This window comes from Sorex araneus, chromosome 2 (genome assembly GCF_027595985.1).
Source record: "Sorex araneus isolate mSorAra2 chromosome 2, mSorAra2.pri, whole genome shotgun sequence".
Lineage (NCBI taxonomy): Eukaryota > Metazoa > Chordata > Mammalia > Eulipotyphla > Soricidae > Sorex > Sorex araneus.
Genome location: NC_073303.1, coordinates 37,397,069 through 37,407,589, shown reverse-complemented (window position 1 = coordinate 37,407,589; position 10,521 = coordinate 37,397,069). Strand labels below are relative to the sequence as shown.

The 10,521-nt window shown below is 42.5% G+C and overlaps 1 pseudogene; it reads right to left on the bottom strand.

Moving 5' to 3' along the window:
• Nucleotides 1–8,185: 8,185 nt before the first annotated feature.
• On the bottom strand, nt 8,186–9,369 carry LOC129402177 (glucose-induced degradation protein 8 homolog; annotated as a pseudogene).
• Nucleotides 9,370–10,521: the final 1,152 nt, after the last annotated feature.

Below are 10,521 nucleotides of genomic sequence, written 5' to 3'. Positions count from 1 at the left end.
TTTATTAGTGACATTTCTGTGTGTAGCTTTCTTATTTCTCATTTCTTATTTCTTATTTCTCATTTCTTCCTGTATTTTCCTGGCTGTCCGTTCCACTGTTTCTTTCATGCCCTCCTTTAATTGACTGGATGCCTGTTCCACCGTTTCTTTGAGTTCACTGAACATCTTCGACATTTCATCTCTGAATTCCTTATCGGAGAGATCATATTTGTGGGTAACCCCTGTTGAGACTTCTGGACTCTTTTCTTGATCCTTTACTTGTGTTTGGGATTTTCCGCTATTTTCTTCGTATTATGTTAGTATGGAGGTGGGACCTTCCAGTTCACGATCAGTATTCCCCTCTCTCTGCGAGAAAGGATTCTGGATGAACTCAGTCCATGTTGATTGCCTTTCCCCCCTTCTAGAATACTACCTTCCTCTTAGGTTCTCCTCTGTGACTTATGTGAGGCCTCCAGTGAAGCTTCAGAGGATGTGTTCTTTTATATTAGTCTTCTGCAGCTTCTTGTGTTCAGTGGTACTTTGGTGAGATTAAAACAGGCTAGAGGACTTTTGGCCTAATGTGTTTGAGATAGTCAGGATGTTCTCCATGTAATTAGGTAATGGATGTCAGAGCTGGACTGAACCATCAGATGAGCCCATGTAGACTGTGCCGCACACGGGCAGGAACAAGGGCCCCATGAAAATGGGCGAGATTACTCATGTGTCCTGACTGGTGTGGATGAGGATGAATTTCTTTAAGCTGCCTTAGTAAATAATTGCACAAATTTCGGTATACTGAAGTTGTCAGTCTTCCTTTTCTCACAGATCCCAGGTAGTTAGCTTATTTGTTTTCAGTATGCAGATCCTAGGTACTTTGTTTGTTTTCAGTATGCAGAAAAGCATTCGGCTTTGCATGTTCCTCCTGTAACTCCTTTGTTGATGGCCTCACTGTATTGAGCCCTTTAGAGTAGGAACAGTAGGATGGTGATAAAAGAAGATTTGGGGGTGCTCTATCTTTGTCACAACATCTGAGTGAACCCTATGAAATGTATTTCTCTCATGTTCCTTGTCTCAGCACCTCCAACTGAACAAATATTCATGCAACAAATGGAGATTGAGGTGTGAGTTCAGAGTGCTGGGAAAGGGAAAATAACTGTGCCCCCAGAAATCACGTCCCCTGTCACACTGCAGGTCCTGAGGGATGCTGGGTGGTTTTGCTGTTCAGATTCTGGTTTGGGGCCTTCAAGGGGAATAAGTCACTGGCAGGGAGGTCCACACACCTGATTGAAGGAGTTGGCAGCGCTGAAAGCAGGCTGACACTCTGCAGGGTGCTGGACAAAAGTTAGTTAATAATGTTCTAAGGTAAAATTAAGGAAGAAATTAAGGAATACATCTTATTCTAGCTAATATAAAGTTTTTCAAGTATTGCCAATGCAAGTGTCCAATGTACAACTTAGTGTTGAGACTTAACAGTATAACACACCTTCATATTGCTTATTTGAAGATATTAAAATAACATAATGTCAAATTTCCATTCTGTTACTGAAAAATGTATCAGTTCAATTCAAAAGATTCAAAAAGCATTGTACTGATACTATATGTGTGGCCAGGAAAAAATGATCTCTGAGCTTAAAAAATAAAGACAAGACTCTTACTCTTCTATATTTCAAAATATCATATGTATCTGTCCACACATACAGTGACATCAAGTGAAAGTTTCCCACACTCTAAAGGGAAACAAAGTTTCTATTAAACAAAGTTTCTCTTAAACAAAGTTTCTATTACAGTATTTTGTGACAAAGTTATTTTAAAAGCACCCATTTCTCACCTGCTTTGCTCTATCTTGCTACAAAAGACATGAAATAGATAAATTTCTTCAAGACAGGCCCCCGAGATGTGATCCCGCAGCTGTACAAGCGTGAATCCAGACCCAGCAAAACCTCTTTCGGTGTGAGCAACTCCTCGCAGAATGTCTCCAGCCTGAGAACTAAGCCCCGGCCCCGTGCCCGCCCGGGAGGGGAAAGGTATTTCTCTCTCTCGCCTCTTTCTCTCCGGGGATGAAGGGTGCGGTGGCCGCCATATTAAGACGACCACAGATTGGGTTTTCAAGCCTGCAATTATCTAATATCTGGAAGAAATCTCCCTGGACTTCTTGTTAAAGTACAGAAATTCAAAACCTTATTTGTCTTCACAGTAGGTCTGAATCTAGTGAGGTACTCCTAACAACAATAGTGAGGTTCGTGTTGAAATATTGAATGTAACCAAAGTAAACAGAATGTAAAATGAAACTTATCAATTACAAGGTAGGGGGTGGGGGGGCGGGATGGGAGGTGTACTGTGTGGGTTTTTTTTTTTTTTTTTTTGGTGGTGGTATATGGGCACTGGTGAAGGGATGGTTGTTTCAGCATTGTATAACTGAGACCTAAGCCCGAAAACATTGTAATCTTCCACAGGGTGATTTAATAAAATAAAATTAAATAAAAAAAAATTTCTTCAAGACATAGATCACACCTAATTTAGAAAGTCCTTTTCTTGAGATTTCAGTGTGAAAAATATTTAATTAACTATACAAATCTGATGCTTTAAAATTAATTATAAAAATATGCACAGAGAAAAACATCAACTTTTCTTTTTTTTTGTATATAGAACACAAATAAAGGTTTATTGTATAAAACTAAGGCCTTACACATTTTCAACCTCAGAAGACTAGGTATCTTAACTCCACATAAATTCCAGTTTTCCTTCCCCCTCCATCTCCATTATCACAATGCCCAGAACAAATGCTATAAAAAATAAAAACTATAAATAACACCAAGTCCTTTAAAGACAACAATCTCAAATGTTATTTCTTGGCATAGGTAATCTTCAAGGCATGGAGATTATTCACTTGCAATCACTTGTCATCTCGTTGTTCATCGATTTGCTCAAGCGAGCACCAGTAACGTTTCCATTCATCCATGTGTGTGCTAGTGTAGCCCAATGGCATCTGCTTGCTCCAGGAACACAAAGAGCATTAAACCGTTCATTCAGGGTCTTAAGGAAGAAGTCCTACCATCTCGTAGGTGAGTGTCCAGGTGTTCTTTTGACATCCCGTGGAATCCAGTCGGTAATGGCTCTAGTCCAGCAGTCATCTCCAAATCGCATTTCGTGTCCAGCCCATCTGATTTTTGACACCTTGGCCAACGAGGCAGCGCCCCTGATCTCCGATTGTTGATGGAGGTTGGAACTCCAGATTTCCTCTCTCACTGAGTGAAGCGTGATACTCCAAGCATAGCTCTTTCAATTCCTCTTAGGAAGACCTGAATAGCATTCTTTCCTGTTTTCGTAGGGCCCAGGTCTCTGAGGCATAAGTTAGTGCAGGAAGAATGGTGGAATCGAAAAGATGTGCCTGGAGCCGGAAGTTCTTCGTCCTCTTATCCACTTCTTCAATGGTCTTGAAGGCATTCCACTCTGCTCTCTTCCTCCTGCACAGCTTAGGTGCCAGGTCATTTGTCATGTTGAGTTCTCGACCAAGGTCACATAACTGCTGCATTCAGAGATGTTTGTTCCATTGAGAGCAAATGGAACATCAGGTATTAGTCTGTTTCTCATTGACATTGTCTTCGTAAGATTCAACTGGAGTTCAATCTTTACACACTCAAGTCGAAGTCAGCCAGCATTCGTGCCACTTAGCTAATGTTTGGTGTTATTAGAACGATGTCATCAGAGAAGCAGAAATGGTATAGTGTGCTGACTGTCAATTTTCACTCCCATTTCTTCCCATTCCAGTCGTCGCATGATGTTCTCGAGGGTGGCACTGAAGAGTTTCCGTGGAATGGTATCACCCTGCCAAAGACTTCTCTTTATTTATTTATTTATTTTTAAATAATTTATTTATTTTTTAATTAGTGAGTCACAGTGAGGGTACAGTTACAGATTCACACATTTTCGTGCTTGTTTTCCCCTCATGCAATGTTCGAGAGCCTATCCCTCCACCAGTGTCCATTCTCCACCACTTATGAACCGAGTATCTCTCCCACCCCCCTATCACATCCCCCCACCCCACTCCACCTCTGTGGCAGAGCATTCCAATTTGTTCTCTCTCTCTCTCTCCTTTTGGATGTTGTGGTTTGCAATAGGGGTGTTGAGTGGCCATCCTGTTCAGTCTCTAGTCTACTTTCAGCATGCATCTCCCTCCCCGCCCAGGATTTTATCACATTTTACTTGGTGTTCCCTTCTCTATCTGGGATGACTTTCCCCCAGCGTGTGAGGCTAGCTTCCAAGCCATGGAGCCAACCTCCTGATATTATATACTACTATTCTTGGGTATTAGTCTCCTACTCCGTTATTTTATGTTCCACAGATGAGTGCAATCTATCTATGTCTGTCCCTCTCTTTCTGGATCATTTCACTTACATGATATTTTCCATGTTGATCCACTTATATGCAAAGTTCATGACTTCATCCTTTCTAACAGCTGCATAGTATTCCATGGTATAGATGTACCAAAGTTTCTTTTACCAGTTATCTGTTCTTGGGCACTCAGGTTTTTTCCAGATTCTGGCTATTGTAAACAGTGCTGCGATAAACATATAAGTGCAGATGTCATTTCGACTGTACTTTTTTGTTTCTCCAGGATATATTCCCAGAAGTGGTATTGCTGGATCAAACAGAAGCTCAATTTCTAATTTCAAGCCACAACATCTACCACATGGCCAAGCTGAGAAAACAGGGCATATAGGCATCTCTTTAGTTCTTCTTTTTAAATTTTGTCATTCATATTGTTGATATAAATTGTATGATTTTGTCTGATATCCATGTTTTGAGTCAAACTTTTCAAACACCCATGAGACAGTGGGAGAGAGTGCAGAGCGAAACATCAACATTTCATATCAATTCTTTTTTTTTAATTGAATCACCGTGAAAAAAGTTACAAAGATTTCAGGTTTAAGTCTCAGTCATACAATGATCAAACCCCCATCCCATCACCAATGCACATGTTCCACCACCAAGATGGAATATTATTCCTCCCATCCCACCCTCCTCCACCTGTGTGGCTAATGATCTTCACTTTATACTCTCTATACTTTGAATACATTCAATATTTCAACAGAAAACTCACTATTATTATTTGGAAATTTCCCCCCATAACCAAGCCTGCTGAAAAGGCATCATTTGAAATTTGTTTTTCCATTGCTGAGAATGAAGAATATATGAGGTTTTGGATTTCTGATATTTTCGTAATGAAGTCCAGAGAGATTTCTGCCAGAAGTCACTGCAAGCTCATACCTCTGGTTAATGGGCTCTATAAGATGGCAGTCACCACGTGGCCACTGCCGCCACCACAGAAAGAAAAGGCCGAGAGAGAAAAACCTTTCCCCTCCCAGGGTGGCATAGGGTCATAACTCAGTTCACAGTCTAGATGTATTTCTATAAGAAGCCGCTGGGTACCGAAAGTGGTTAGTAGTCCTTCAGGATCATGGTCTTTTAGGAGCAGAGGAGCCGTTTTGTATGCCTTTCATATCAATTCTTAGGAGGCTTGACTAGAACAAAATTTTTATCTTTTGCCCAATTGTACTGCTCTTTACTATTTTATTAGCCATCCTTGAGAGTAAAGATGCTATTATTAATTTTTTATAATACATTGAACAAATTTTGCATTGAATGATGAGAAAATATTTTTAAAATATGAAATGTGCTCTATATTGTTTTTGTATGAAAGGAGAAAAATTTGCAAGGATTACCACTTCCACTCCCCCCCCCCATTTTTTTTCTTTTTTTTCCTTTTTGGGTCTCACCTGGCATTGCACAGGGGTTACTCCTGGCTCATTCACTCAGGAATTACTCCAGGAAGTGCTCGGGGACCATATGGGATGCTGGGAATCAAACTTGGGTCAGCAGCATGTGAGGCAAATGCCCTACCCGCTTTGTGATTGCTACAGCTCGTTATTTCACTTTTTACTGGTTAATTTACATTTCTGCCACTCATGTGTCACTTATTTCCTCAAAACATATCCCATTTTACATCATATATGTTAACAGTATGTTTGTGACAGTTGTACCCAAGATACACACACACAGACACACACACTTAAAAGCACACACTTCTCACCCACGCCTGTCATTATACTGTCAGTGAAGGGAAAAGCAAAGAATACATTACAAAAAGTAAAAGCAAGCAGTAGAAGAGAAGAATCTAAAGCTAATATCAGAAACAGTTACAGGGCTCAGGAAACAAACTCGATGTAAATAATAACTATAGAACAGCAGAAAAAGGAAAATCTTATTAATACTTATTACTTTGTAACAAATAATTCTAAAATTGGTGGCTTGGGAGAACAATTGTCTATTAGCTCAAAGAGATAAAACAAGTAAAATCAGATGGTGACAGAAGAATCTAGGGGAACAAAGGAGTCAAAGGATGGAATAAACCATTGGTGTTGGTGTAGCAACAGAAATGGCTTTGATAGTCCAGTCTACATCCTCTAAGTAGAAGCCAAGATGAGGTCACACTCAGAAGAAACTTGTTAGGGGAAGCCCTAAAAAGGGAATTTTATCATAGAGGCCCTATAAAAGTATGAGAGTCCCAGGATTATTAACCAGCAGAAAATGGTTTTATATATGAGCTTTTTAAAGTATATCCTAAAAATAAATTTTAGAAGATGGGCAGAGAGAACTGAAGGGCAGTTGCAAATACAATTGAGTGGGTCATTCCAGAAATATATGGACTCAGCCAAGGCAGAACGTTTTATGTGAAAATGATGGATGCAGTGGGTAAGCCTGAGATTCTACACAATTAGCTCAAATGAGGTTGTGATTTTGAAGTTTATAGTAACACACACATTTTTGCCTCATTTCCATTTCTGGTAGAGAGTCTTTTTAAAATTATTTATTTATTTATTTATATTATTTAAATTTATTTATTTTTTAATTAGTGAGTCACAGTGAGGGTACAGTTACAGATTCACACATTTTCATACTTGTTTTTCCCTTATATAATGTTTGAGAGCCCATCCCTCCACCAGTGTCCATTCTCCACCACCAATGAGCCCAGTATCCCTCCTGCCCCCCCAATCCCATCTCCCCACCCCATCCTGCCTCTGTAGTGGGGCATTCCAATTTGATATTTGTCTTTCCTTTTGGGTGTTGTGGTTAGCAATAGGGGTATTGAGTGGCCATCCTGTTCAGTCTCTAGTCTACTTTCAGCATGTATCTCCCTTCCCGCGCAGGATCTCCAATCACATATTACTTGGTGTTCTCTTCTCTATCTGGGATGACTTTCCCCCAGTGTGTGAGGGCAGCTTCCAAGCTATGGAGCCAACCTCCTGGTATTATATACTACTATTATTGGGTATTATTCTCCTACTCTGTTGTTCTATATTCCACAGATGAATGCAATCTTTCTATGTTTGTCCCTCTCTTTCTGGCTCATTTCATTTAGCATGATATTTTCCATGTTGATTCACTTATATGCAAAGTTCATGACTTCATCCTTTCTAACAGCTGCATAGTATTCCATGGTATAGATGTACCAAAGTTTCTTTTACCAGTCATCTGTTCTCGGGCACTCGGGCTTTTTCTAGATTCTGGCTATTGTAAACAGTGCTGCGATGAATATATAAGTGCAGATGTCATTTCAACTATACTTTTTTGTTTCTCCAGGATATATTTCCAGAAGTGGTATTGCTGGATCAAATGGAAGCTCAATTTCTAAATTTTTAAGAAGCATTAATATTATTTTCCAAAGAGGATGGACCAGTTGGCATTCCCACCAGCAGTGTAGAAGGGTCCCTTTCTCCCCACATCCTCTCCAACAGCAGTTGCTTTTGTTCTTTTGGATGTGTGCCATTCTCTGTAGTGTGAGGTGGTATCTCATGGTTGTTTTGATTTTCATCTCCCTGATGATTAGTGATACAGAGCATTTTTTCATGTGCCTTTTGGCCATTCGTATCTCTTCCTTGGAAAAGCTTCTGTTCATTTCTTTGGCCCATTTTCTGATGGGGTTGGATGTTTCTTCTTGTAGAGTTCAACCAGTGCTTTATATACCCTTGATATCAACTGTCTATCGGATGGGTATTGGGTGAATATCCTTTCCCATTCTGTAGATTGCCTTTGAATTCTGGTCCCTGTGTCTTTTGCTGTGCAGAAGCTTTTTAGTTTAATATAGTCCCATTTGTTTAACTCTGTTTCCACTTGATTGCTTAGTTCTGTGTCATCTTTTTTTTTTAAGAGAAACCTCTATTTTCAACAAAACTGCTGAGATGGTTCCGTGATCCAATAGGAAAGTCTCTCACCACATACGGCACCAAAATATCTATTTAAAAATGAAAAATGCCACACAGCCCACTTGTCTCACACTCATTTCCCAAGCCACTCAGCCCAGACCCAGGGGGTTGGTCAAACGCAGCGCCACAGACGGAGTCCTCACAGCAGATCCAACACGTACAGTCTTTCTCAGGAAACAAAGAGCAAACCCAGCCGAGGAGGTGCAAGAAGGAGGTGCTGTATGCCCATGCGCAGAAAGCAAGGTCAGGATCAGTGCTCGGGTTCGAGTGGGCACCCTGGGCGCCGTGGCTCTCAGCCCAGGCATGGAGCGGCCAGGCAGTCTCCAGCAAACTTCCGGCTCTGGTTTCCCAGTGCTCAGCGGGGTGGTGGCTCCCTTCAAACAGGATCCAGGCCAAGAGAAAGAAGGAAGGGAAGGGGAGCAGCTCTGCGCCTGGCTCCTGCGCTCGGCTACTTGGGCTCCTCGATCACACCCCTGCTGAGGTCTGTCATTTTGGGGTATTTCACCTTCTTCTGGTCCAGCTCGTTCTGAGCCCAGAGGAGGAGTTTCAGCAGCTTGGCCAGCTTGGGTGTCGACTCCCGGTTCTCGTAATCCAGCATGGCCTGGCCTGGTTCACCCCGCTCCACACCTTCTGCCGCTGCATCATGTTCAGGAGGTCCCCGAAGGGCGACTCCTCGGGGTTGTCGAAGGCCAGCAGCGCCAGCATGCGCTCCATCTCCGTCAGGCACTCCCTGCTCCGCCAGCTGGGTCTGGGCAAACTCCAGCGCCGGCTCCATCTCCCGCTGGTGGATCAGCTCGATCAGGTGCTGCTGCTGCAGGTGGAAATACAGGTAGCGGCTTGTGTCCAGGAGCTCGGGGTGGAGACTGTTGACCAAGGCGATGGCCTTCTGAATGTGGCCTTTGAGGATCATCTCCCGGGTCTTGATGCGCTCATCCAGCGTCTCCAGATCCACGCTGGGCTCGATTCCAGACTCCATGTGGAACTTCTCTGCTGCTTTTTTGAAGCCTTCTGTCACCAGGTAGTTCATGATGAGCCGGTTCATGTCTGCTCACTGGACGTGTAAGTTATTGAGTTTTTCCATCCACTCATCTTTTGTGATTTCATCGGGTTTTTCTGTATAACTCATTCTGATTTGTTTTGTGCAAACCTCACGTCCCGTGCTGCGCGGAGTCCACAGCCGCTCCAGGCCGGCCGGGCGGGCAGGTGGGCAGGGGCAGCGGCGGCGGCGCTGGGAGACTCAGCCCAGTTCCGTGTCCTCTTTGAAGATACCTTTAGCTTCAATATCGTGGAGGGTTTTGCCAACCTGATCTAGTAGACAGTCTTTAAACCTCTTGGAATTTCCTCAGTGGTCAGAGCTTTAGACACATATTCAGTTCTAATATATGGCCACTGCCTGTGGTTCTGACACAGGGCTCCTGAAACTTCATGAATTTGGGGGGGATGAGGGGATAGAAGCATCTTTATTCTAATGAGGCAACACTGGATGGACACCTGAATAGAGCTGGTCACTGGAAATCAAGGTCACAGAATATTGTGTGCTGTCCCCATTCCATCTTTGAAAACAGAGAAGAGTTGAAAATGGAGCAAATGCCTATGTGATGCAGATTCCATTAAATTAGCATCAAGTTCAGAGTGATGCCAGTTAGTGATCCACACACTGGATGGTGATAAACCCCCATTCTATGGTAACAGAAGCCCCATTGATTCTGCGGTTTACCACTTCTATCTCTTTATCAGGCTCATTATCTCTTTATCTCCCTCATCTGTACTCTATCATGGCACTAAGTCGTGGGCATAGAAGTTTCCTAAGTACTTAGAGTCACTGTAGAAAATTGAGCCTAAGGAGGTAACTGTAGCAACTCAGATTTATTCCTGATTGGTTGTAAGTTCAGAAAATAATCTGGACTTGAGGTTGGCATCTAAGGCAGAGTGCCAGAGTCTCCTAGATGGAGTCTTTTATCTCTAGCAGATGGTGTCAAGGTTGAGGCATAAAGAGTTGGATAACAGGACCAGGAGCTGTGGCCGCTGGTGAGCATGCGGTGGGCACCACAGTGACTCCAGTGACACCACAAGTATAATTTGTGCCTCAACTGGGAGTGCATCCTACCCCCAGCAAGCACATGGGAAAGTCCTACCAGCCACGTGCTGAGCATCACAGCTAGAAACATGCACGCACCAGTCAGGCCTGTGCACAGCCTCCGGTCATCACAGCATCACTGAGAACAGCAATGAAGACAAGGAGAGAAAATAAACTTAACAAGATAAAAATAACTAAAAC